Source organism: Heloderma suspectum, chromosome 11 (genome assembly GCF_057233095.1).
Source record: "Heloderma suspectum isolate Gila_16-S chromosome 11, 16-S_ref, whole genome shotgun sequence".
NCBI classification, from domain to species: Eukaryota; Metazoa; Chordata; class Lepidosauria; order Squamata; family Helodermatidae; genus Heloderma; species Heloderma suspectum.
In genome coordinates, this window is record NC_139468.1 from 13,361,009 (window position 1) to 13,385,265 (window position 24,257).

Consider the following 24,257-nt stretch of genomic DNA (forward strand, 5'->3'; position numbering starts at 1 on the left):
AAGAACACCTCAGCAATAAAGAAATAACAGCACCCATCAGTTTAAAACGTACTTCGGCACCAAGCCAGCTGAGATTCCAAAAGCCTGGCAGAAAGCCAAAGAAGACGGAGTTACCTGGGAGGTAACTGCTCCTGGGTGGCCTGGGACCAAGAGCAGCCACCAAGAGGGACCCTTGTCTTGTGTTCCCACCAAATGTGCCTCTGATATACAGCCACCCTCATCTCATCCTCCATGAATGGGTCTAATATCCTTATAAAGCCTTCCAAGTTGGCGGCCATCAGCACATCTTGTGGGAGGGAATGACACCATTTTAACTAGGCACTATGTGAAGGAGGCCTTCCTTTTGTTTGTCCTGAATCTCACATCACTCAGCTTCTTCTGATGACTCCAGAAAGTGTTTATCCACTTTCTCCACACCACGCACCATTTTATGCACCTCTTACCCTGTTCTGCCTTCCTTGCCTTTTTTCCTAAGCTAAACATTGTAACCGTTCTTCATAGGGGATAATACCCCTAACCACCAAGGGATGTATTTTCTGATGTCTTCGGGCATTTCTACACCAGCCTAAAATCCTGCATTTAAAACAGGGCTTTCTGCTTCCATTTTAAATGCACGATCACAACTGACTCCCTTTACACGTGCTCCCTTTCCCCCTCCTTCTCCCCCATATCCGAGTCTTCCGTTATCTTTCATTGATCTCAGCCCTTTTCTTCCCGCTTTAACTCTTTGGACGGAGGGGACTGAAGCAGAAGACAACGAGGTAATTTGATAGCTCATTATCTGCGATCTATTTAAAAACAGAACAAAGGGCATTTAGTGCAGGAGATGCCTTGGATGATCATGACTTCATGTAAAGAGCCTGCAAACTTCCATGAAGGAGCAATCTTAATCTCAGGATAAAAGCACGTGTGAAGGAGCCCTTTCAGTTGACTGGATTGGAGTTGCCGTGAGAGCAAAACAAATAAGCAAATGCAACGATGGCTCTTTTGCTTCTACAATCATCACCATTTTTAGTTCCTGAGAAAACTGTGTTGCTTTGGCCCCAAATGTGTATTATATATAGACAAACAGAACCCACAGTTGAATGACACCCTTGATATTTGGCCAAATAAACATTTGACGTTTAGTCATTGTTATTAGATTCACATATGAATGGTGGCTTCTTACTTACATAACCATCTTGCAGACAGCATAGGAGGAGAAAACATTCACTTGTCTCTCTGCAGGTGACAATGGGGCCCTGTTCACTTCTTAGGTGGAATGACAGCTATAATTTTTCAAAACAGATGCATCATCTTAATAAATCACTTCCCTGATGACTTCTTTGGCATCTTTGGGTGTTTTCTCATTTTCTTCAACTTACCTCAGCAGTGTCTGAGTGAAGCTTGGTGGCTCCATTGTGGAAGCACCTTGGATAGCTCTGTTAGAGTTCTGACTGGTTCTGAGTGAAACTCGAAGTGAATTCACTGCCCCACTGACATTAGAGCCACCAGCCTCCACTACTCTGAGTGCAGTCTTTCCTCCTAACTCTTCCTCTTTGCCATCTTTGTGTTCCTTAACTTTGGATAATTATGGATGGACAAATCTGTCAATTTTGGTTTCTCTCAGTTTCTTGTTTTTCCAATTTTAAGTTAGTTTCCTCCTGAGCTTTGAAGATTTTTAAAAAGAAAGTGTGCATGAAAATTCATAAGCATGTTTGTGCACATTTATCCTAATACATGCATTTTTGTATGCATTTTGTATTTTTTGCAAGAGGTTTTCTTAATGTAATGCATATTTAAACATTACTTTCTCTAATATATGCTTTTTTTTTAAAAAAGGAGAACATTGCAAAAAAAGTGTGAATTTCAAAGGATAACTGAGTTTTGTTTCTGAAGTGCAAAATTAGGTAAGTTCCCATTAAAATGTGAACTGAACGAATTTCTCTCCCAACTCGACTCACAATTTCTCCTTCTGCTGAGGTTCAAAACATAGGTGTCTTTCTACTTTTATTTTTTTTTACAGTCCCCTTCCCTTTTCTACACAGATTTGTTAGGCTTACCACTTTTCATTGATCTAACATTTCAAAGATCCAACTTCTCCCTGTAGTTCAGTCTTCCCCAACCTGGTGCCTTCCTGATGTTTTGTACTTCAACTCCCATTAGCCCGAGCCCCCATTAGCCCCAGCCAGCATGGCCAATGGCCAGGAATGCTGGGAATTGTAATCTGAAATCCTAGGATTCCTCTCTCTCTCTCTCTCTCCCCACACACACCCCTTTACAATACATCGGTAAATATAGAAAACAAACAATCTATGATGCAATACATATGCTAGCCAGGGATGATAGGAATTGTAGTTCAACACATCTGGAGGGCACCAGGCTGGGGAAGGCTGCTCCATGGGGAGAAGTGATGGGAAGCGATTTAAGAACTATCCAAGATAGTTGTGGGCACAAGGAAACATTTCAGAAGGCACCTCCAATTTCTGCTCAAAGGGCAAAAGGGTCTTGGCCCCAAAAGGGACAGAGATGTATTGGCGACAGGTCCCAGAAAATAGGGACTGTCCCTAGTAAACAGAGAGAGTACATGAATCCTGCAGTTGCTGTATCCTGCCATCACTGGCCTGTCTATTTAGCTCTTTGCACATGGGTAGGAGGATGCTGTGCATGGCAAGAGATCCTTTCGGGCCATTGTAAAGCACTCAGGTTTCCTCAGTCTGCCCCCATCTTTGCCTCTCTGCTTTAATTTCTACCTGGAAGGAGAGTCAGCCTGGCTACAGCATGTTTCTTTCGCAGGCACGCAATATGGGCATTGACGTGCTCTTGGGTGTGCCGGGAAGAATCCGTCCTGCCTGACCTGCCCCAAGCGATCACAGAACTTTGGGTGTGTGAGACAGTCCGCTTATTTGGCCTTCATTCATTACACGCACATCACAACCTTCCAGTTGTACTGAATGAACAGGTATTTTACCTGTCAAATCTACCTCCTCCCTTCCTCCCTCTCTTATAATACTAGAACCCGGGATCATCCCATGAAGCTGAATGGTGGGAGATTCAGGACAGGTAAAAGGACGGACTTCTTCAGACGGCATATTGTTAACCTATGGAATTCACTACCAGAAGATGTAGGGATGGCCCCCAATTGGGATGGCTTTAAACCGTGGTTAGACAAATTCATGAAGGCTAAGACTATCAATGGCTATTAGTCATGATGTCATATTACCTCCAGTACCAGTGGGAGCGTGCTTCTAAACACCAGCCACTGGAGAAGATGAGTGGAAGGGTGATATTGCATACACTTCCTACATCTGGGTTCTCACAGGCATCTGGCTGGCTGCTGTGCGAACAGAATGCTGGATTCAATAGGCCTGTGGTCTGATCTAGCATGGCTCTTCCTATGTCCTTCTTACGAGCTTCCTAGTTATAGGCTATAATCCCATGCTCACTTACTTGGGAGTAAGTCCCACTGAACGCAGTGAGACATATTTGACCCCAAAGCAAAGACTGTGTTGGCCCACAAGAAAAATGCCCGAATCCAGATCTTTAAATCACAGTATTTCGTGACGTTGTGGTTGGCCTAGTCAAGGTGTTATCTTAACAAGGGTTTTGGAATATTTGAACAAGGGGTTGGAGCTGGGGCAACTTCCTACGAGGAAAAATGAAAGTATCTGGAGCTTTTTGATTCAGAAAAAAACCCCACACCCCTAAAGTCAGGAAGAACAACTAAGAGGAGACAGAAGGATGCCACACCCTGATGCCATGTGCTGCCTACAGATGCCATGCGCTGAAGTTTTCCCTGGGTTAAACTTCCTGCACCTGTGTCATGATCCTGGCCCAGACTGGGGGCCCCAGCACCTGTTTTTGTTTGTTTGTTTGTTTGTTTTTGAAGAACATATGCAAATTGTTGTGAACGTCCCAGAGAGCTTCGGCTATTAGGTGGTACAAAAATATAATAAATAAATAAATAAATAAGAATTTAATGTAGTCTCTGGTTTGCCCTTAGGTGCTCTATTTATTTAGTTTTTTGCAGCATTTACCCCGCTCTTCAGCCCCCTGCCCCCGCCCCCAGGCTCCCAGGCATACAGTCTAAAAGATGACATAAAAGGAAAAGCGATTGGGAGATGGGGGGGGGGGGAAGAAAGCAAAACTTGGGCACTACTAAGTTTCAAAGTTCTTATAGATGTTGTTTCTGGCAAGGAAGGGCAAAACAAGCCCCCTGCAGCTGTTCCTTCTCTGGCCATGTATGGGGCTACGTTGGTCTCCCTGTTGCCATGATGTTTATCCTGAGACCCTTGGTTCTGTCTGGAATGGTTCTGGCCAATGGATGTCTGGAATATCAAGGAACTGTCAGCTGGAATTTTGTGTTTCTTGTGGTAGAGACGGAGCACTTTACATAGGACCAGACTGCAATGATCCTGAGTGCTGGTAGATGACAGCTCTCTACATGATGGGAGAACTTGCAGAGGTGACTGGTTTAGTTATGGTGTCATAGTCCTCCATTGGCAACCACCACTTCTGGAAGAGCCCAAATGCTTAGTTCTCAGAGACACTCTGGATTTAGCATTCTCCAGTTAGGCCTGCCAAGTTTGGCTGATGGTGCCACAGGCTGGCCAGATGCAAGCATTGCAGGCTATCTCTGCTCAGGGCCAAACCACACATCACAGCGGCAGGTCTGCTCTTGAGTGCCAAAAGCCAAACCTGTTATGCTCTATTGCTTAGGAACAGGGGAAGTTACCTTAGACTGAGCAGGAGGCTGAGCAACCTATTGCCCTTCGGCCAGATGTTGTCAAGGTTCTCTTTTGTCCCCCCTGAACTTCAAATAGCCAAATCAAAACACAAAGAGGCTTCAATCCATGGCTCTTTAATCCTTTTACATCAATGGGTCATACAGATGCAAATTGTCAGTAACTCACAGTCTACAAAGGAAATATCTTCAGGGAGTTCAAAGGGAAGCTACGAAAGTTGAACGTTGCCCGCCGTTTGAGAAAAGGTGGGCACGCTTTCCTAACTTAAGGGGTGTGTGTGGGGGATCTCCCTCTATCTCGTGAGACCTCTACGCACAGCTGTTCCCACAGGGCCAATTGGGCAGATCGCCTAAGCTCCGCCCCTGCCATCTCTCTCTTGGCTCTGCGCCTGGCGTCTAAGAATTCAGGCTCTCCAAGCCCCACCTCTCCCTGTTCGTGATCTCTCACAGGGGTTTGTGAAGAGAGGCCCTCTCCGTCCAGCTGGACTATTGAACCCTGAGGAGTCTGTCTCTCCCTGTCTGGAAGAGTCTGGGAAAGTTCCTCCCCAACACTTTGCAGTTCCTCTTTGGAATCTGAGCTACTCTGCCACTGCCTATGCTCAGAGGCACCGCTGACAGATGTGGTCCTGCTAGGGTGGCCACATGACCAACTTTACAGAGGACAGTCCTCTATTTGAAGGCATACTACATTTGAAGGGCTGTCCAGTCCAAGTCCACTTTAAAGATAAAGTACCACAAAAAGCCAGGAGAGCAGCAGGAGCCTTGAATTTGCCCATCAACAGTGAGCACCTGAACAGCAGACTCAGCAGGTAAACAGCTCACCTGGTCACTGTCCTCCCCACTCTGGGAAAATGTATTGCATTTCTATTTAAATTCTACTGGTAATTCTAAATGTACATCTCTACCTATAAATTAGCATATGAAAATGTTATGCAAATGTGTGTCCTCTTTTTTAGGTGATGGGGTTCCTCTTTGTTAGTTAGCTAAAAGTGGCCACCTTACCCTTGGCATAATTTCACCTGGCCCTCAGTCTAATCTTAAAAGCCCTCTGCATGTGTTCAGTTTGGACCTATGGCATGAGTGATTGGTCCCTTTCCTGGGAGCCCACTGGGAAGGAAGAGAAAGGGAGAGGAAAGGGGGTGGCAGTGATCAGTCCCTTTCCTGGAAGCCCACTGGGTAGGAAGGAAGGGAAAGGGAGAGAAAAGGAGGTGGCAGAAAGGGAGAGAAAGGGGGTGACAGAAAGAGAAAAGGAAAAGGGGTATCCCACCCATTTTTGGCTCTGGCTCTGCCCACCTATGGCTTTGGCCCAGCCCACCACTATGTGGCCCCCAACAGATTATCCATGGGGAATGCGGCCAGTGACAGAAGAAAGGTTGCCCACCCCTGCCTTATATCATTTCAGAGCAACAGTTCATGTGATTAGTATGGGTAGGGACACCCTTTTCTGTAAAGGGCCATGTTCCCTTGGGTGCAATCTGTCAGAGACCCCATGCTGGTGGTGAGAGGGACCCAAGCCACCCCTCCTTTCCCTCTTCCTCCCCGCCCAGTGGGATGCTGGGGAGAAACACACACACGTTGCTTTTGCAGAGTTCTGAACAGATCAGTTGCAGCCAGCTTTTGAAATTAGGCTAAGGGCTGCCTGAAATTCTGCCAGAAGCCACATGTAGCCCTTGGGTCTACACTACCTGGCAGTGGCCCTCCAGGATTTCAGGCAGGGGTCTTTCTGAGTCCTACCTGGAGATGCCAGGATTGAACCTGCGACTTTCCGCATGCAAAGCAGGAGGTCTGCAACTGAGCTACGGCCCTTCCCCACGATGCTCCTTTCCAGGAGACACAGTACTTCTGGACCAAGTAATTGGAGAGCAATAAAATGGTGCAAGAATAAGAGAGAGAGAGAGAGAGAGAGAGAGCACAAGGGTAATTGTTTTGTCCCGTGGCTGGGAAAGGAACCTGGGAAGGTGAAGAGAAGTAACTCCTTCCTGCACGCAGAGCTTTGAGAAGACCTCTGGGCCAGGGGCATCAAACTGGTCTTTCCAGTTGATCTTCATACACAGCTATCCCACAGGCACAAAAGCTCTAGGTTGCACTGCAGGGGACAGGTGGACGGGCTGTTGGTGGGATGAGTTATGGGATCACTGGCTCTCAGTCCTATTTCTAGAGAGCATGGAAGAGCTCCAAAGAATTCCACGGGGGGGGGGGGATGTTTAGAACAGGCAAAACAGTATCTTTCATGATGGGTTGGGACCCGCTGGTCCTTCAGCCTGGCCCAAAGTGGCTCGCAGCAGCAGCATCACCGCCATACACAATGGAGGCTGGTGGCTCCGATGTCAGTGGGGCAGTCAATCTGCTCTGCATTTCGGTCAGAGAGCTTTGGCTATTGGGCGGTATAGAAATGAAATAAATGAAATAAATAAATAAATTAGAACCAGTCAGAACTCTAAAGGAGCTCTCCAAGGTGCTTGGGTAGCTCCTTCAGAGTTCTGACTGAACCCCGAAGCAGATTCACGGCCACACTGACATCAGAGCCACCAGCCTCCACTTGCCATACAGACCTATGGCAAAAAATAAATACATGAGGAAGCGGGTCACCAAATGCATGCTGTGCTTAGAACAGGAGTGTCGAATCTCAGGATGATGAGCCACATCTGGCCCACCTAAGGTCCCAATCCAGCCTAGAGCGTCCCTCACCCCACGCCCCTTTCCCCAGCTATCAATTGTTTGGTAGTTTCCTGGCTTTTGTACAATATTCTGAATATTCTAAATATTCTGTTTTGTATTCTAAAAAGTTGAAATTCCTCTCCTAAAGCTTAGTTACTGGCAGGGAGAACTTTAATCTAAAACAAAAGCTGGTTCCTTTTAGGATTTTTTTGCCCTGCCTTTTTTTGCCTTTGGCCTCACCCCTTTGGGGCCAGCCCCACCCACCGCTGAAAAGCGGCCCCCGAGAGCTTCTCTGACACTGAATCCGGCCATAAGGCTGAGAGAGGTTCAACACCCCTGGCTTAGAGTGGGAGGGTGCTTCCAGACCAAGGGGTTCTGCCACCAACCGTCAGAAGGCATCATGCAGCTGTTCTGTCTTATATTCCTGAATGGGTTTTCTGTGTTTCCTGGTGTTGTCGGCTTCAGCAGTGGGCGGGTAGCAAGAAATGTTGCTTAACCCCATCTCCTGCTGCCATTCATCCACTCGAAGTCTCCCTCTGAAATATGGGGAACCTGTATTTTCAGTCCCTTGTGAATGGAAACACAGGTCTGGGTGGGGGCAACTTTGGAATAAATTTTGGTGAGGTGGGGGCAACTCTGGAATAAGTTACCATGGGGGTGGGTGGGGGCGGTCCGCCAGGCCTCATCGTTGCAGGCGTTTAAGAAGGCCATCAACACAGACTACTTTATTCTAGCCTTCCCCTGCCGGTGTTTTTTTAGAATGTTTGCAGCTACTGCTGTTTTTATTGTGTTTTAACTGTTTTTATTAGTGCATTCATTTTTATTATGTGTCTTATTGTTGTACGGTGCCTCACAGGGGCTCTTGTCCTGAAAGGCAGCCAAGCAGCATTTTAAACAAATTAATTAAATAAATAAACTTTGAACAGACTCAACTTTAGGAAGGGAAAGTGGTAGAGATGCCTATGGAGGCTGTGAGAAATGACCCTGCTGACCACTGAAACTGCCACCCATTGCCATTAGTGTCCCTGTTTTGTACAGCCAGCCTTCACGTTTCCACTAACCATCACTAGAAAGGGACAAAGGTGTCGTTTCCAAATGAACTACAGGGGGCACTGTTGCCTCATTAGGAAAAAAAAATCTCGGAAAGGGATTTTCCCTGGCACAAGGTAATAGAAATAACAACCACTGCCATCACCAGAATAAATATTTATTATTCTTTATTATTCTTTATTCATATAGCACCATCAGTGTGCGAGGGGGCTGTACAAATAAATCTTAGTCAACAGATCACATGTGCTTGGGTCTGTGAATGAATTGATTAAATCTGCATGGTTCGTGGTTTCTTCCAAATCAAACCACGATTTGGAAGAAACACTCCCCCCCCCCCAGCATATCTATATAGTCAGTTGTAAAAGATTTTAAATGAAATAATCTAACATGAATTGACACGGAAGAGATACGAGTGAGAATGAATATATTTCTATAGCGCTATTCCCAAGTGCTCAGAACTCGCCATATGCATGATGTCAGAAGATAACAGTCCTGTGTAAGGGAGGTGAGTAGCATTGCAGATGGGAGCTGGAGGCTGTGTGATAGTGGCTTTGTAAAAGGAGGATGCCCAGGCAATGGTGCAGCTGGGGCCCAAAGGCCAAAGTCCAGGCCTCGCAGTCCACAGGAGCTCCGAGTTCCAATTTCTATGAGTCTGACTTGTGGATTCCTCGGTGGACTGGCTTTTTCTGAGTCATGCAGATTCTGTGGACTTGTGGACTGGGTTTTCACTTGGGGGGGATTTGCACTAATTTGCGTTAGTGCTAATTTGCATTAACGAATGCATATTAGTGCATTTGAGCAAGTGTGCGTTTGTGCAAGTATTTGTTGTTCAGTCGTTAAGTTGTGTCCGACTCTTCGTGACCCCACGGACCACAGCACGCCAGGCCTTCCTGTCCTGCGCTCTCTCCCGGAGTGTGCTCAAGTCCATATTCATTGCATCGGTCCAGCCATCTCATCCTCTGCCGTCCCCTTCACCTTTTGCCTTCAGTCTTTCCCAGCATCAGGGTCTTTTCCAGAGAGTTTTCTCTTCACATTAGGTGGCCAAAATATTTGAGCTTCAGCTTCAGTATCTGTCTTTCCAATGAGCACTCAGGGTTGATTTCCTTTAGGATCGACTGATTTGACCTCCTTGCAGTCCAGGGGACTCGTAAGAGTCTTCTCCAGCACCACAGTTCGAAAGCATCGATTCTTTGGCGCTCAGCCTTCCTTATAGTCCAGCTCTCACAGCCATATGTTGCTACTGGGAAAACCATAGCTTTGATTAGACAGACCTTTGTCAGCAAAGTGATGTCTCTGCTTCTTACTATGCTGTCTAGGTTTGCCATAGCTTTCCTCCCAAGGAGCAAGCGTCTTTTAATTTCATGGCTACAGTCACCATTTGTGGTGATCTTGGAGCCCAAGAAAATTAAATCTGTCACTGCTTCCATTTCTTCCCCTTCTATATGCCAGGAAGTGATGGGGCCAGATGCCATGTTCTTCGTTTTTTTAATGTTGAGTTTCAAACCAACTTTTGCACTCTCCACTTTCACCCTCAACAAGAGGCTCTTGAGATCCTCTTCTGCCATTAGGGTGGTATCGTCTGCGTATCTGAGGTTGTTGATAATTCTCCCGGCAATCTTAATTCCGACCTGTGATTCATCCAACCTGGCATTTCTCATGATGTACTCTGCATATAAGTTAAATAAGCAGGGTGACAATATACAGCCTTGTCGTACTCCTTTCCCAATTTTGAACCAATCGGTTGTTCCATGTCTGGTTCTTACTGTTGCTTCTTGACCCTCGTACAGGTTTCTCAGGAGACAGGTAAGGTGGTCTGGTACTCCCATCCCTAAGAATTTGCCACAGTTTGTTTTGATCCACACAATCAAAGGCTTTAGTGTATTCAATGAAGCAGAAATAGACGTTTTTCTGGAATTCTCTTGCTTTCTCCATGATCCAGAGAATGTTGGTGATTTGATCTCTAGTTCCTCTGCCTCTTCAAAATCCTGCCTGTACTTCTGGTAGTTCTCGGTTCACATACTGCTGAAGCCTAGCTTGTAGGATTTTGAGCATCACCTTGCTGGCATGTGAAATGAGCGCAATTGTGCGGTAGTTTGAACAGTCTTTGGCATTGCCTTTCTTTGGAATTGGAACGTAAACTGACCTTTTTCAGTCTTGTGGCCACTGTTGAGTGTTCCAAATTTGTTGGCATATTGAGTGCAGCACTTTAACAGCATCATCTTTTAGGATTTTAAATAGCTCAGCTGGAATACTGTCATCTCCGCTAGCTTTGTTGTTACTAATGCTTCCTAAGGCCCACTTGACTTCACTCTCTAGGATGTCTGGCTCAAGTTCAGTGACCGCACTATCATGGCTATCAGGGACATTAAGATCTTTCCCGTATAGTTCTTCTGTGTCTTCTTTCCACCTCTTCTTAATCCCATCTGCTTCTGTTAGGTCCCTGCCTTCTTTGTCCTTTATCATGCCCATCTTTGCACAAAACATTCCCTTGATATCTCCAATTTTCTTGAAAAGATCTCTAGTCTTTCCCATTCTATTGTTTTCCTCAATTTCTTTGCATTGTTCATTTAAGAAGTACTTCTTGTCTCTCCTTGCTAGTTTCTGGAACTCTGCATTCAGTTGGATATATCTTCCCCTTTCTCCCTTGCTTTTCGCTTCCCTTCTTTCCTCAGCTACTTGTAAAGCCTCACCAGAAAGCCAGTTTGCTTTCTTGCATTTCTTTTTCTTTGGGATGGATTTAGTTGCTGCCTCCTGAACAATGTTACGGACCTCCGTCCATAGTTCCTCAGGAACTCTGTCTATCAGGTCTAATCCCTTAAATCTATTCATCACCTCCACTGTATATACATAAGGGATATGATTTAGGTCACACCTGGATGATTTAATGGTTTTCCCTACGTTCTTCAGTTTAAGCTGAAATTTTGCAAGAAGCAGCTCATGATCTGAGCCACAGTCAGCTCCAGGTCTTGTTTTTACTGACTGTATAGAGCTTCTCCATCTTTGACTGCAAAGGACATAATCAATCTGATTTCGATATTGACCATCTGGTGATGTCCATGTGCAGAATCGCCTCTTGTGCTATTGGAAAAGCATGTTTGCTATGATCAGCGTGTTCTCTTGGCAAAACTCTATGAGCCTTTGTCCTGCTTCATTTTGTACACCAAGGCCATGCTTGCCCGTTATCCCAGTTATTTCTTGACTTCCTACTTTAGCATTCCAATCCCCTATGATGAAGAGGACATCTTTTTTGATGTTAGCTCTAGAAGGTGTTGTAGGTCTTCATAGAACCGATCAACCTCAGCTTCTTCGGCCTCAGTGTTTGGGGCATAGACTTGAATTACTGTGATGTTGAATGGTTTGCCTTGGATTCATACTGAGATCATTCTATCATTTTTGAGATTGTACCCCAGTACTGCTTTTCCCACCCTTTTATTGACTATGAGTGCTACTCCATTTCTTCTAAGGGATTTCTGCCCACAGTAGTAGATATAATGGTCACCTGAATTAAATTCGCCCATGCCTGTCCATTTTAGTTCGCTGATTCCCAAGATGTCGATGTTCAATCTTGCCATCTCATGCTTGACCACCTCCAGCTTACCTTGATCCATTGATCTTACATTCCAGGTTCCTAAACAATATTGTTCTTTACAGCATCGGACTTTCTTTTCACCACCAGACACATCCACAGCTGAGTGTCCTTTCGGCTTTGGCCCAGCTGCTTCACTCTTTCTGACGCTACTTGGAAATACCCTCTGCTCTTCTCCAGTAGTATATTGGACACCTTCCGACCTGAGGGGCTCATCTTCCGGCGTCATATCTTTTAGCCTTGTGATATGTTCCATGGGGTTTTCTTGGCAAGAATACTGGAGTGGGTTGCCATTTCCTTCTCCATTAGCGCTAATGTGCACTTACACTAATGTGAATTAGCGCTAATGCAAATTAGCGCAAGTAGAATGACATTCTGTAAGAAAATCCAATTCCCTCAATGAGTGGATGAACGAACAAAAGATGCCCGACGATCTGTGAAACAACGGATTTTGTAAAAATCCGTATATCTCTATCTGAGAGCAGCAAGTTCTCAGGGCATCAGATGCAAACTCTATTTTATTCCTGGAGGCATGATGCTGCTACCATTTAAGTGAGGTTAAAATGCAAAACTGCACATGCTCAAAGTATATGTTTTATCAGAGTTGGCAGTTTTGTTGTTGTCCTAGCATATCAGGACTGTAGAAAGAGTTCTAAAACATGGAATGACAGTGGGGTGGGGAGCGGGGAAGAGAAATGTTTGTTGCGTACTTTGGTAATATACATGGCCACCTAAATGCCCCCCCCCCCCATAAGACTATTAAGTCCAGGGTATAAAATCACCTAGCTGCACCACTGTATCCGGTGAATTCAATCTGTGGGAGATTTGAACTGGGGGCTTCCCATTTCATTTGATGAACAGCCATGCCAAGGTGGCGTTAAGCCACCTGATTACAAGTGGCCCAGAGGATAACCAGCCGTTATCACAGAGGATTTAGCTATGTTGTGTGACATGGACACCTCCTGAAATTAATTTATGCAAAGATCTCAAAATCCAGCCCTAAACACATTTACTCAGAAGTTAGTCCCACTTGTATGGACTTTCATAACAGCGTTCTATGGGAAAATCACTATTATACCCATTTTATAGATGAGAAAACTGAGGTCGAGAGACGACCCTTTGCCTGGTGAGGGCACTCAGGCTGCAATCCTATATACTTTTACATAGAAGTAAGTCCCATTGAACTCAACTGGACTTATTTCTGAGTAGATATGCAAAGGATTGAACTATCAATGTTTAAAAACAAAACACCAGGGTGTTTTAAACCCAAATCTCCTAGACCTAGGCCAAATATATCCACTGGAACCACTTCTTCTGGCAGTTACCGCCAGGATCTGTCCTTCCCAAAGATCTTGGCAGCACTTCGGTACCTTGTCATGCTGGCAAAATAGATTATGTTGAATTTAATTGAAAAATAAATTAATTGTACAAGCCATTCATTCTGAAGTGTATAAGACAAGGTTGTGATGGTCAGATCCATTAAGGAAACTACTAGATGAGCTGAGCTACAGAATGCAGTCTCACTCTCAATGTGTCTCCGTACTGTCTGTGGTTGCCAGAAGCTGTGAATGAATGGTAGTGGTGGATGGATCACAGACCTCTGGCTTCTTGGGACACCTCTTGTATGAAGGGATGTACAGATTTTGTTAAATCCGTTCCATCTGTGTTTCGCAGACTGTCAGGCATCTTTTGTTCCATCATCGGCTCATTGATGGGATCGGAATCTTTTTTTTAAACCAGAATTTCATTCTATTTGTGCTAATTTGCATTAGCGTTCATTCACATTAGCGCATTAGTGCACGTGCGCATTAGCATGAACCTACACTTGCACAAATGTGCATGACTGCACATCCCCCCCCCAGTAAAAAACCAATCTGCAAGACCATAGATTCTGTGTGATTTGGAAAAAGCCAGTCAGTTGTGGAATCTGCAGGTCAGATTTATGAAAATCTGAGCTGATTTGAATCCATTGTGGATTCCTCCAACATCCCTAGTTGTGTGTGGTGGAAAACAGGCAAGGGTCTATAACTCAGGGGTAAAGCATAAGAACATAAGAACATAAGAAAAGCCCTGCTGGACCAGACCAAGGTCCATCTATCCAGCATTCTGTTCACACAGCGGCCAACCATCTTCCCATGGGAAACCCACAAGCAGGCCATGAGTGCAACAGTATCCTTCTGCCCATGTTCCCCAGCAACCGGTGTACGTAGGCCTACTGCCTCCGATACTGGAGGTAGCGTAGAGCCATCAGGACTAGTAGCCATCGATAGCCTTCTCCTCCAGGAATTTATCTAACTCCCTTTTAAAGCTATCCAAATTGGTGAGCATCACTACACGTTGTGGTAGAGAATTCCATAGTTTAACTATGTGCTGTGTGAAGAAGTATTTCCTTTTATCTATCCTGAATCTCCCACCAGTGAGGTTCATGGGATGACCCCAGTGGGTTCTAGTATTATGAGGGAGAAAAATGTCTCCCTATCCACATTCTTCATACCATGCATGATTTTGTACCCCTTTATCAGTGTTGGACTGGGAGCCGGGAGATCCGGGTTCTAGTCCCCACTCGGCCATGGAAGCTCCCTGGGTGACTTTGGGCCAGTCACAGACTCTCAGCTCAACCCTCCTCACAGGGTTGTTGTTGTGAGGATAAAATGGAGGAGGATTATGTACACCACCTTGGGTTCCTTGCAAGAGGAAAAAAGGTGGGATAGAAATGCAGTAAACAAACAAACAAACACACAAATATTGTCACCTTCTCTCACAGGGGAGTTGCTCCAGCCCCTTGATCATTTTAGTTGCCCTTTTCTGCACTTTTTCCAGCAGAGCAGATGCTTTGAATGCAGAAAGTCCCAAGTTCAGTCCAAAGCACCTTCAGATTAAGCAGGGTAGGGACATTTATTCCTTTTAAGTGCTATTGACCGACAGGTGGTATAGAAATGTAATGAATGAATGAATGAAATGGTAAGGGAAAAGGAGACATGGCCATCTGTGGAACTCCAGAGGGCTGGATTGGGAACTCAGGCAGGCTGGATTTGGCCCACAGGTCTGATGTTCTTCACCCCTGCTCTACTGGAAGGGCTCTCCAGCCCAAGTCTGGTCAAAAGGTAAAGAACCCTAAGAAGGGAAGCCAGGGCCTTGAAGTTGTCCATCAGCAGTTAACAGCTGTACAGCTGATGGACCAGGCACACATGTCATCTGGTCCCAGAGTCTCCCCACTCTAGTGAGATGTATTGTATTTCTACTGAAATTAGAGTAATTATTGTTTACATTTGCATCTTTACATATAAATTAAGACAGGCAAATGTTATGCAAAGCTGTGTCCTGCTGCCACCCTACTGCAGGAGTGGGGTACTCAGGAGGTTCCTGACAAGGCTGACCACTGACTAGGGATGTCTGAGAAATCTGCAATGGAACCAAATGAATTCAGATCATGAATCCGACCTGTGGATTCACACAGACCGACTTTTCTCCTGTTGGGTGAATTCTGCGGACTTGTGGACCAGTTTTCTAATTTTCCCAAATTTTGCGGAAATTTTGTTGTAGAAGAATACACAAAATTTAAAAAACCCAGCCAAAATGTGCATTTCCCCCATAGGCTAAAGGGTGAAAATGCATGTTTTGGGGGAATTTGTGCAGTTCCGAATGTGCGGAATTGCATAAATGCGCATTTGTGCAAATTCAGAAATAACAAAAATCCAAGTCCATCAATGGGCAGATGATGGAACAAAAGGCACCTGACAACCCGTGAAACACAGATGGAACAAATTTTATACAATATGTACATCTCTACCACTGACATCAGCCCTGGAGGAAGATTACGACTTCCAAAATTGTAATGCTATTTTATTGCTAATGACCTTCTGGCATTCCAGGGGCTAACAGTTTGCTAGTTGCTGCTGTAGCCCCATTGCTGAGACCAGATAACTCCCTGAAGGGGGAACACGATGTGAGCAAAGCTGTTTCCCTCCCCCCCTCTTTGAAGTCAGTTCGATGCTTTCTGACATGATTCACATGCCAAAAAGTCTCTCTTGCATAAAATGGAGCATGAAGCAGATCGAGCCCGGAAGTTTCACTTTCTTGATTGCATCTTTATGTAAAACGAATCAACACCTGTTGCGGAAAAAGCCGCACTCTTACAGAGAAACCATCAGGAAGTTCCCAGAAATATTTTTTTGTTGTTGAGCCGTTTCCACTTTTACGTGCCCACAGACTTCTAACAACACCACGTTTTAGTAATAGAACCTGGACAGCCTTTACACAAAACTATGTGGTCCAAAGAACACCCAGCCTGTGTATTGTTTCTAGTTTCACAAGGTATAAGTATTATATGCCATTGTTAGATTTATTTGATTGATTGATTGATTGATTGATTGATTGAAACCCTCACCCCCTAGGGTCTCTGCCCCTCACAAGGGTGGCTCACAATACTCAAAGCTAATTACAAGTTATTGAAAAACCAGTAACAATATAAAAAATATATAGCTATAGAAAACAACAACAGCAGATAAAATAGGACCCTAAGGGCATAATCCTATGGCCGCTAGACCATAATAGGATTTTTGGGGTTCTGAGAAAAAATAGGACTTTTTGGTTTCTGAGAACCAAGGTCTGAGCCAGCGCTCTGAGCTCGGTTCCCAGAAATCCAGCTCCCTGCCCCCGCCACCTCTTAAGAGGTGCAGTTCGTCCCTGGCTCCATGCTTGGAAGAGCAGCATGGAGCGGCCAAAGAGGGGGTCTTCCTGGGGAGGGTTGGGGACCACGGAAGTGCTGTCACAGTGCTTCGTATGCACTGTCTGGCTTCCCCTACCCTTACACCAAAGCTCCCCAGCTGTCTAACCACAAATGCAGGGCAGCCAGAGCGCAAAGGAGACGATCCCCCTCCATGCTCCGCCTGCCCTGCATCGCATAGTTGGGCCAGCTCCAAGTTTGGAGGTGGCTGACAATCCCCGTAGGATTGCACCCTAAAATTATCCCAAAGCTGACTGGAATAAAGAAGTCTTTAACTTTCTCCTAAAAAACAATAGAGAAGAGGCCATACATATCCCCATGGAAGAGAGCGATGAGACCACCACCAAAAAGGCCCTGTCCCAGGTACTCACCAATCTAACACCTCTTGCTGAAGGACCAGAGAGCAGGGCCTCAGAAGCTGACTGCAGGGTCTCGGCAGTTTGATATGAGTACAGGTGGTCCTTCAAATAAGCTGGTCTCAAACCGTCCAGGGCTTTAAGGGCTAACACCAGCATCTCCAGTTGGCCCCAGAAACAGCCAATATAGCTGGTGTAGAACAGGTGTAATATGATTAGAATGCCTAGCTTCTGCAGGCCTTCTTGCTGCCACATTCTGCACCCAACTGAAGTTTCTGGACCATCTTTTAGGGCAGCCCCATGTACAGCATGTTACAAGAATCTAGCCTGGAGGTAATCAAGGCCTGTGTGAAAGAAGGAAGGTCTGCTTTCTTCGGATAAGGCTGCAACTGGCAAACTGGCTGAAGCTGGTAAAAAAGCACTGCGGAGACACCTGCGTTTTCATGGGAAGTGCTGAATGAAGGAGCCCTTCCAAGTTGTACGTACCTGGCCCTTTAGGGGGCGAGCCGCTTCGGGGCTGGCGTCAAGGGTCGGTGTGATCTGGCACTTGCCGAGGGCCCACACCCCAGCAGGGGCCCACGGACCAGAGCCCCCTGGAGTTGCTCCTCCTCTCCACCACTGCAACCTGCTTGTTCACCTGCCGCTCGCTCTGGCCCAGACAACGGTGGTGGTGAGAAGGAGGAGCAGGAGACGCCGCGGCCTGCTTGCTCTCTGCCTGTCCCGTTAGGCGGTGGTAGCAAAAGTGAGAGAGAGGCTGAGGTGCAAGAGCAGCTGGTGATAATGGTGGTGAGCAGGCAGCCTCACTGAGGGAGGGGGCGCATCGAAGGTGCCTTGCCCAAGGGCCCTGCAAAACCTGGAGCCGGCACCAAGCAACCCCATCCAGACCCAGTTGTACCTCACCATCCAGGTCGGTGGACCTCCCAGTAAACAACATTCCTGTCTTGTCTGGGTTAAGCTGATTGCCCTCGTCTACCTCAAAACTGCTCCTCCTGACACATATTGATGACACTTAGCCCAAACTTGCAGGTGACTTCCCTCGGTGGTTTCAGTTAGATCAGGGGTACGCAACCTGCAGGCCTGCATGAGGCTCTTGGCTGCTCCTCGTGCGGCCTGTGGAGCAGTGGGGGCTCCGCTAATCAGCCGGATTGCAGCGGAGAAAAGCTGTTCTACCGCTGCTCTTAGCACTTAGCTGTTGGGGTTGCCTCTCGCAACTGCAGAGACCCTTCCAAACCCATCCCCCTGTCCCCGGCAACCCTACTTAAATGGAAGTTGTCCTTCCAATGCAAACAGAAGGCACAGAGGGCCGATCCAGACTGGAACAGCAATGGAGGGGGGGGGGAGGATTTAAAGCTCCACTATTCTTCTGGCAGAGTCCTGATCCGGACTGGCCCCCAAGTGCCTGATGTTTACTAAAAAAGAAAAGAAGCAATTGCTAACAGTGGTGTAATGGTACATTTTGAAGTGCAGCTGGTCATCGTGACAGTCCCCATAGCCACACCCCCAAAGGGAGTTCAAAATTGCAGGCAGCTGTGTGGATCCAGATCAAGAAACCAGTTCTAGCCATTTCCATCTCCATTAGAAGCACGCCTTTTGTAAAGCTAATGGGCCTTCATTGCCCCTTCAAGACCAAGACACCCCAAAACACTTTGCATTACAACAGGGAACAATATATTACTGCTTGGAATCCCCCCCCCCCAGCTACTAGAGGATTACAGCTAAACTCAGAGGGTACAGGGGAATTTGAGGGGGGTGACAGATGACATCAGTGTCCCTGCTAATAAAAAAAAAGTGCCAGCTCTGTACCCCTGGGTCTACCACACCACTGATTGCTAATTGTGTGAATGGTATTATGTCTCATCGGGCTGTGAAAGAGTCAGTCTCTTTTTGTTTGCTTTCCTCTTACCGTAAGCTTTTGGAGGGCGGAGACACTATTCGTTCACATGAAAAATCTCACCCGTGCTAATGTTTTTCTCTGCTGTTATGCAGATCATCTATACTGATAATCACAAAGCCCGTACCTACACCCACATCAAACAGCAGCTGCCGCTTGAAATATGGCATTTGATTCTATTTTAATCAGCTACTTCAAAGGCGCTCTCTCTCTCTCTCTGTCTCTCTCTGTCTCTCTTCCTTTTGCAGGCTGGCTCACACTTTTTTCTTTCACACCAGACTGAATGACCCCTGCAAATTCCCCTCCATTTTCGCAAGGAAAGACACCGAGAGCAACTCGGTGGTCCACTATCGGTGTTCAGCCTTCCAAGTAGCCTTATCTTTCAAAAAGTAAAGTTCAAGAGCTGCACATCAAGTCCACAAGGCCTTCTACTTTCTAACACGATTAATAACAAACATGCCTCTTTTCCCTGTACCCACCCCCTTTCCCCTCAAAGCACTGATGGTTTGGTGATTTCCTGGCTTTTGTGTGCTTTCCCCCCTGTTCTAAAAGGTTCAAATGCCTCTCCAAAAGCTCAGTTACTGGCAGTACGAGCTTTAAGCGAAAAGACACTGGTATTTTTGGCCTTGCTGCTTTTTTGCCTTAGCCCTGCCCACTACTGGAATGCGGCCCCCGGGAGCTTCTCCAAAATGGAATTTGGCCCTTGAGCTGAAAGAGGTTCTGCACCCCTGATTTAGTCCATAGACTTTTCCAGGTATTGGTACATAAAAGCAGTAAAAGAAGGATAGATTAACATAAAATAAATAAACAGGGTATATAGTACAACTAACCACAAAAATGTTAAATAAAAACTAACATACATACGCACAACATAAAATCAGCCACCAGCTTTACTTTATAAACAGTGCCCATACTATTTATCTCCCAAGAACAGTTATCATCAGCCATTAATTAATGGTGTTCTTATTTTAATAGCTGCAGAAAAATATTTGACTGTTTGTTCTGTTTCAGCCTTATTTATGCCAGCCAGCACATATGAAACAGAAAATCCTACTGTCATTCCAGGCAGCAAATTAAGTAACAGGGTTTAGGGATGTTGGAGAAATCCGCCACGGACTCCAGTGAGGCTGGATTCCAAAGAATCCGGCCCCCCGCTGTCCATGGCGGAACAGACTACCCCCCCACTGCCACCCCCCAAAATCCCCCTGGGACAGTCTCTACCTGGCAACGGATGCTCCTGGTCAGGTCGTCCTCCTTCCACAGCCAGCCTGCAGAATGAAATGGTGGCCATCGTAGTGGCCACCATTTGCATCCCTGCCTGTGGCCATGATTGGCTACATAAATATTTACATAGCCTATCATGGCCTAAGGCAGGGACACAAATGGCCGCTGGCGTAGTTGCTGCCATTTGAGTCTGCAATGCGGCAGCAGCGACCAGAAGTCTGGCTGCGGCCGGGGAGGATTCCGGCGGGGAAGGACAGATCGCCTCCCCGCCTCCCAGCGGATGCCCCGACCGGAACCAGGTAAGGGATTTGTACATCCCTAACAGGGTTATAAATGGGCCCTAATATCATTATATTTATCTCCCATCTAAAGACGAAAAAAAGGATTTCGATTCAACATTAGGAAGAACTAAAGCTGTGCACAAATGGCCTCTGAAAATTCTCCACCCTATTTGTGGGCAGAGAAATTGGGTGAACAATTTCACCAAGTTTCTCCAGAGGGAGGAGAAACTCTGAAACAGTTTCTCACAGGTAGGGGTCACCATTGGTAGGTGTTGTAGAACAGCTTCTTTCTTTTTTCCTAAGGGTTTTTGTTTTTTGTCCTGCCACTGCAAGTGGCAACAGCATCAACTGTGTTGACAACCTGGCTCCCATTTTGCAACCCCCGCAAGGGGGGGGGCAGTGTTGTATCCAGTTCCAGGGAAGAGGTGGCACTAGTGCTGTGCCAAAATCTGTCCTTCAATTTCCTGAAGGTTTTCTTCCCTCATCAGGCTTCCATTCTTCTGCCTCATTCTTGGAGCATTTTATTGCTTGTTTTGGAATTTATTTTGGTGGTATTTTTGAGCTTAATAGCTGTGAGATGGCCGAGGGTGCTGTGTCTTTTCTTGCTATTACACCTTTCTCCATTGCTCCGCAGCCTCCCAGGCCGTCTATATATCCTGATCTGAAATAGCCCTATGGGAGGAGTGAACTCACAATGTCTTCGCCTGGGCCTTAATTGAAGTCCAGGAAGGTGAGGAGGCGACAGACTGCTGGAGAAATTATTGTACAGTGAAAGGCAAGAATGTCACGCACACTCCTCAGCCACATCATAAGTAAGGCAAGCACAAGAAACCGGAAAGCAGCCCATGAGGATTTCTCTGAAATTTTCTTCTCCTTTGAATTTCTTTTTGAAAGCGATTTCTTCTCTATCAAACTGAATGAGGATGGTCGAAAAAATGTGGGAGACGTTTTCGAAGAACTTCCTGATGGCATGAGCTGTTCGGTGGTGGAACAGAGAGCCCCCGGACCTTTGAGGCCGACCTTCCAACTCTAGGATGCGATGAATTATTGTAGGATCTGCTTTGCATGATTATATGAATACAGCTTCACCGTATTCCAACCCACAGAAAAGAAACACAGTCGTTCATTGGGAAGTCCAGTAGACACCTGGTGAATTGAGATCCCCTTCATACCAGACAGGCAGGCAGGCTCCCATTTCAGAACTGTGCATAAGGGAATTCTCATTTTTACCACATTTCATTGAGATGTATTTATTTATTTATTAAATTTATATACCACCCAACTGGCAAATGCCCTCAGGGCGGTTTACAATTATAAAAAGCCAAAAGCCAAAATAAATAGCCAAAACAATCAATTCAACAATGAAAATATTAAAATAATAAAATATTCCAACACTTAAAATGTTAAAGAGCCCACAGTAAAATTAATAATCAGTACAACAGATTAACCCCTTCATGGATCACTGCCTTGTTGTGGAGAAGAGGCTTGCGTAACTCAGTGAAGCCATAAGCTATGCCGTGCAGGGCCACCCAAGATGGACAGGTCATGGCGGAGAGTTCTGACAAAACGTGGTCCACTGGAGAAGGAAATGGCAACCCACTCCAGTATTCTTGCCAAGAAAACCCCAAGGAACATATCACAAGACACCGGAAGATGATCCCCTCAGGTCAGAAGGTGTCCAATATACTACTGGGGAAGAGCAGAGGGAATTTCCAAGTAGCGCCAGAAAGAGTGAAGCGGCGGGGCCAAAGCCGAAAGGACACTCAGCTATGGATGTGTCTGGTGGTGAAAAGAAAGTCCGATGCTGTAAAGAACAATATTGTTTAGGAACCTGGAATGTAAGATCAATGAATCAAGGTAAGCTGGAGGTGGTCAAGCATGAGATGGCAAGATTGAACATCGACATCTTGGGAATCAGCGAACTAAAATGGACAGGCATGGGCGAATTTAATTCAGGTGACCATTATATTTACTACTGTGGGCAAGAATCCCTTAGAAGAAATGGAGTAGCACTCATAGTCAACAAAAGGCTGGGAAAAGCAGTATTGGGGTACAATCTCAAAAATGATAGAATGATCTCAGTACGAATCCAAGGCAAACCATTCAACATCACAGTAATTCAAGTCTATGCCCCAACCACTGAGGCCGAAGAAGCTGAGGTTGATCGGTTCTATGAAGACCTACAACACCTTCTAGAACTAACACCCAAAAAAGATGTCCTCTTCATCATAGGGGATTGGAATGCTAAAGTAGGAAGTCAAGAAATCACCGGGATAACAGGCAAGCATGGCCTTGGTGTACAAAATGAAGCAGGACAAAGGCTCATAGAGTTTTGCCAAGAGAACACGCTGATCATAGCAAACACTCTTTTCCAACAGCACAAGAGGCGACTCTACACATGGACATCACCAGATGGTCAATATCGAAATCAGATTGATTATGTCCTTTGCAGTCAGAGATGGAGAAGCTCTATACAGTCAGTAAAAACAAGACTTGGAGCTGACTGTGGCTCAGATCATGAGCTGCTTCTTGCAAAATTTCAGCTTAAATTGAAGAACGTCGGGAAAACCACTAAACCGTTCAGGTATGACCTCAATCATATCCCTGATGAATATACAGTGGAGGTGAGGAATAGATTTCAGGGATTAGACCTGATAGACAGAGTTCCTGAGGAACTATGGACGGAGGTCCGTAACATTGTTCAGGAGGCAGCAACTCAATCCATCCCAAAGAAAAAGAAATGCAAGAAAGCAAAGTGGCTGACTGATGAGGCTTTACAAGTAGCTGAGGAAAGAAGGGAAGCGAAAAGCAAGGGAGAAAAGGGAAGATATATCCAACTGAATGCAGAGTTCCAGAGAATAGCAAGGAGAGACAAGAAGGCCTTCTTAAATGAACAATGCAAAGAAATTGAGGAAAACAATAGAAAGGGAAAGACTAGAGATCTTTTCAAGAAAATCGGAGATATCAAGGGAATGTTTTGTGCAAAGACGTGCATGATAAAGGACAAAGAAGGCAGGGACCTAACAGAAGCAGATGAGATTAAGAAGAGGTGGAAAGAAGACACAGAAGAACTATACCCGAAAGATCTTAATGTCCCTGATAGCCATGATAGGGCAGTCACTGAACTTGAGCCGGACATCCTTGAGAGTGAAGTCAAGTGGGCCTTAGGAAGCATTACTAACAACAAAGCTAGCAGAGATGACAGTATTCCAGCTGAACTATTTAAAATCCTAAAAGATGATGCTGTTAAAGTGCTGCACTCAATATGCCAACAAATTTGGAACACTCAACAGTGGCCACAAGACTGGAAAAGGTCAGTTTACATTCCAGTTCCAAAGAAAGGCAATGCCAAAGACTGTTCAAACTACCGCACAATTGCGCTCATTTCACATGCCAGCAAGGTTATGCTCAAAATCCTACAAGCTAGGCTTCAGCAGCATGTGAACCGAGAACTACCAGAAGTACAAGTGGGGTTTCGAAGAGGCAGAGGAACTAGAGATCAAATCACCAACATTCTCTGGATCATGGAGAAAGCAAGAGAATTCCAGAAAAACGTCTATTTCTGCTCCATTGACTACGCTAAAGCCTTTGATTGTGTGGATCACAACAAACTGTGGAAAATTCCTAAAGAGATGGGAGTACCAGACCACCTTACCTGTCTCCTGAGAAACCTGTACGAGGGTCAAGAAGCAACAGTAAGAACCAGACAAGGAACAACCGATTGGTTCAAAATTGGGAAAGGAGTATGACATGACTGAACGA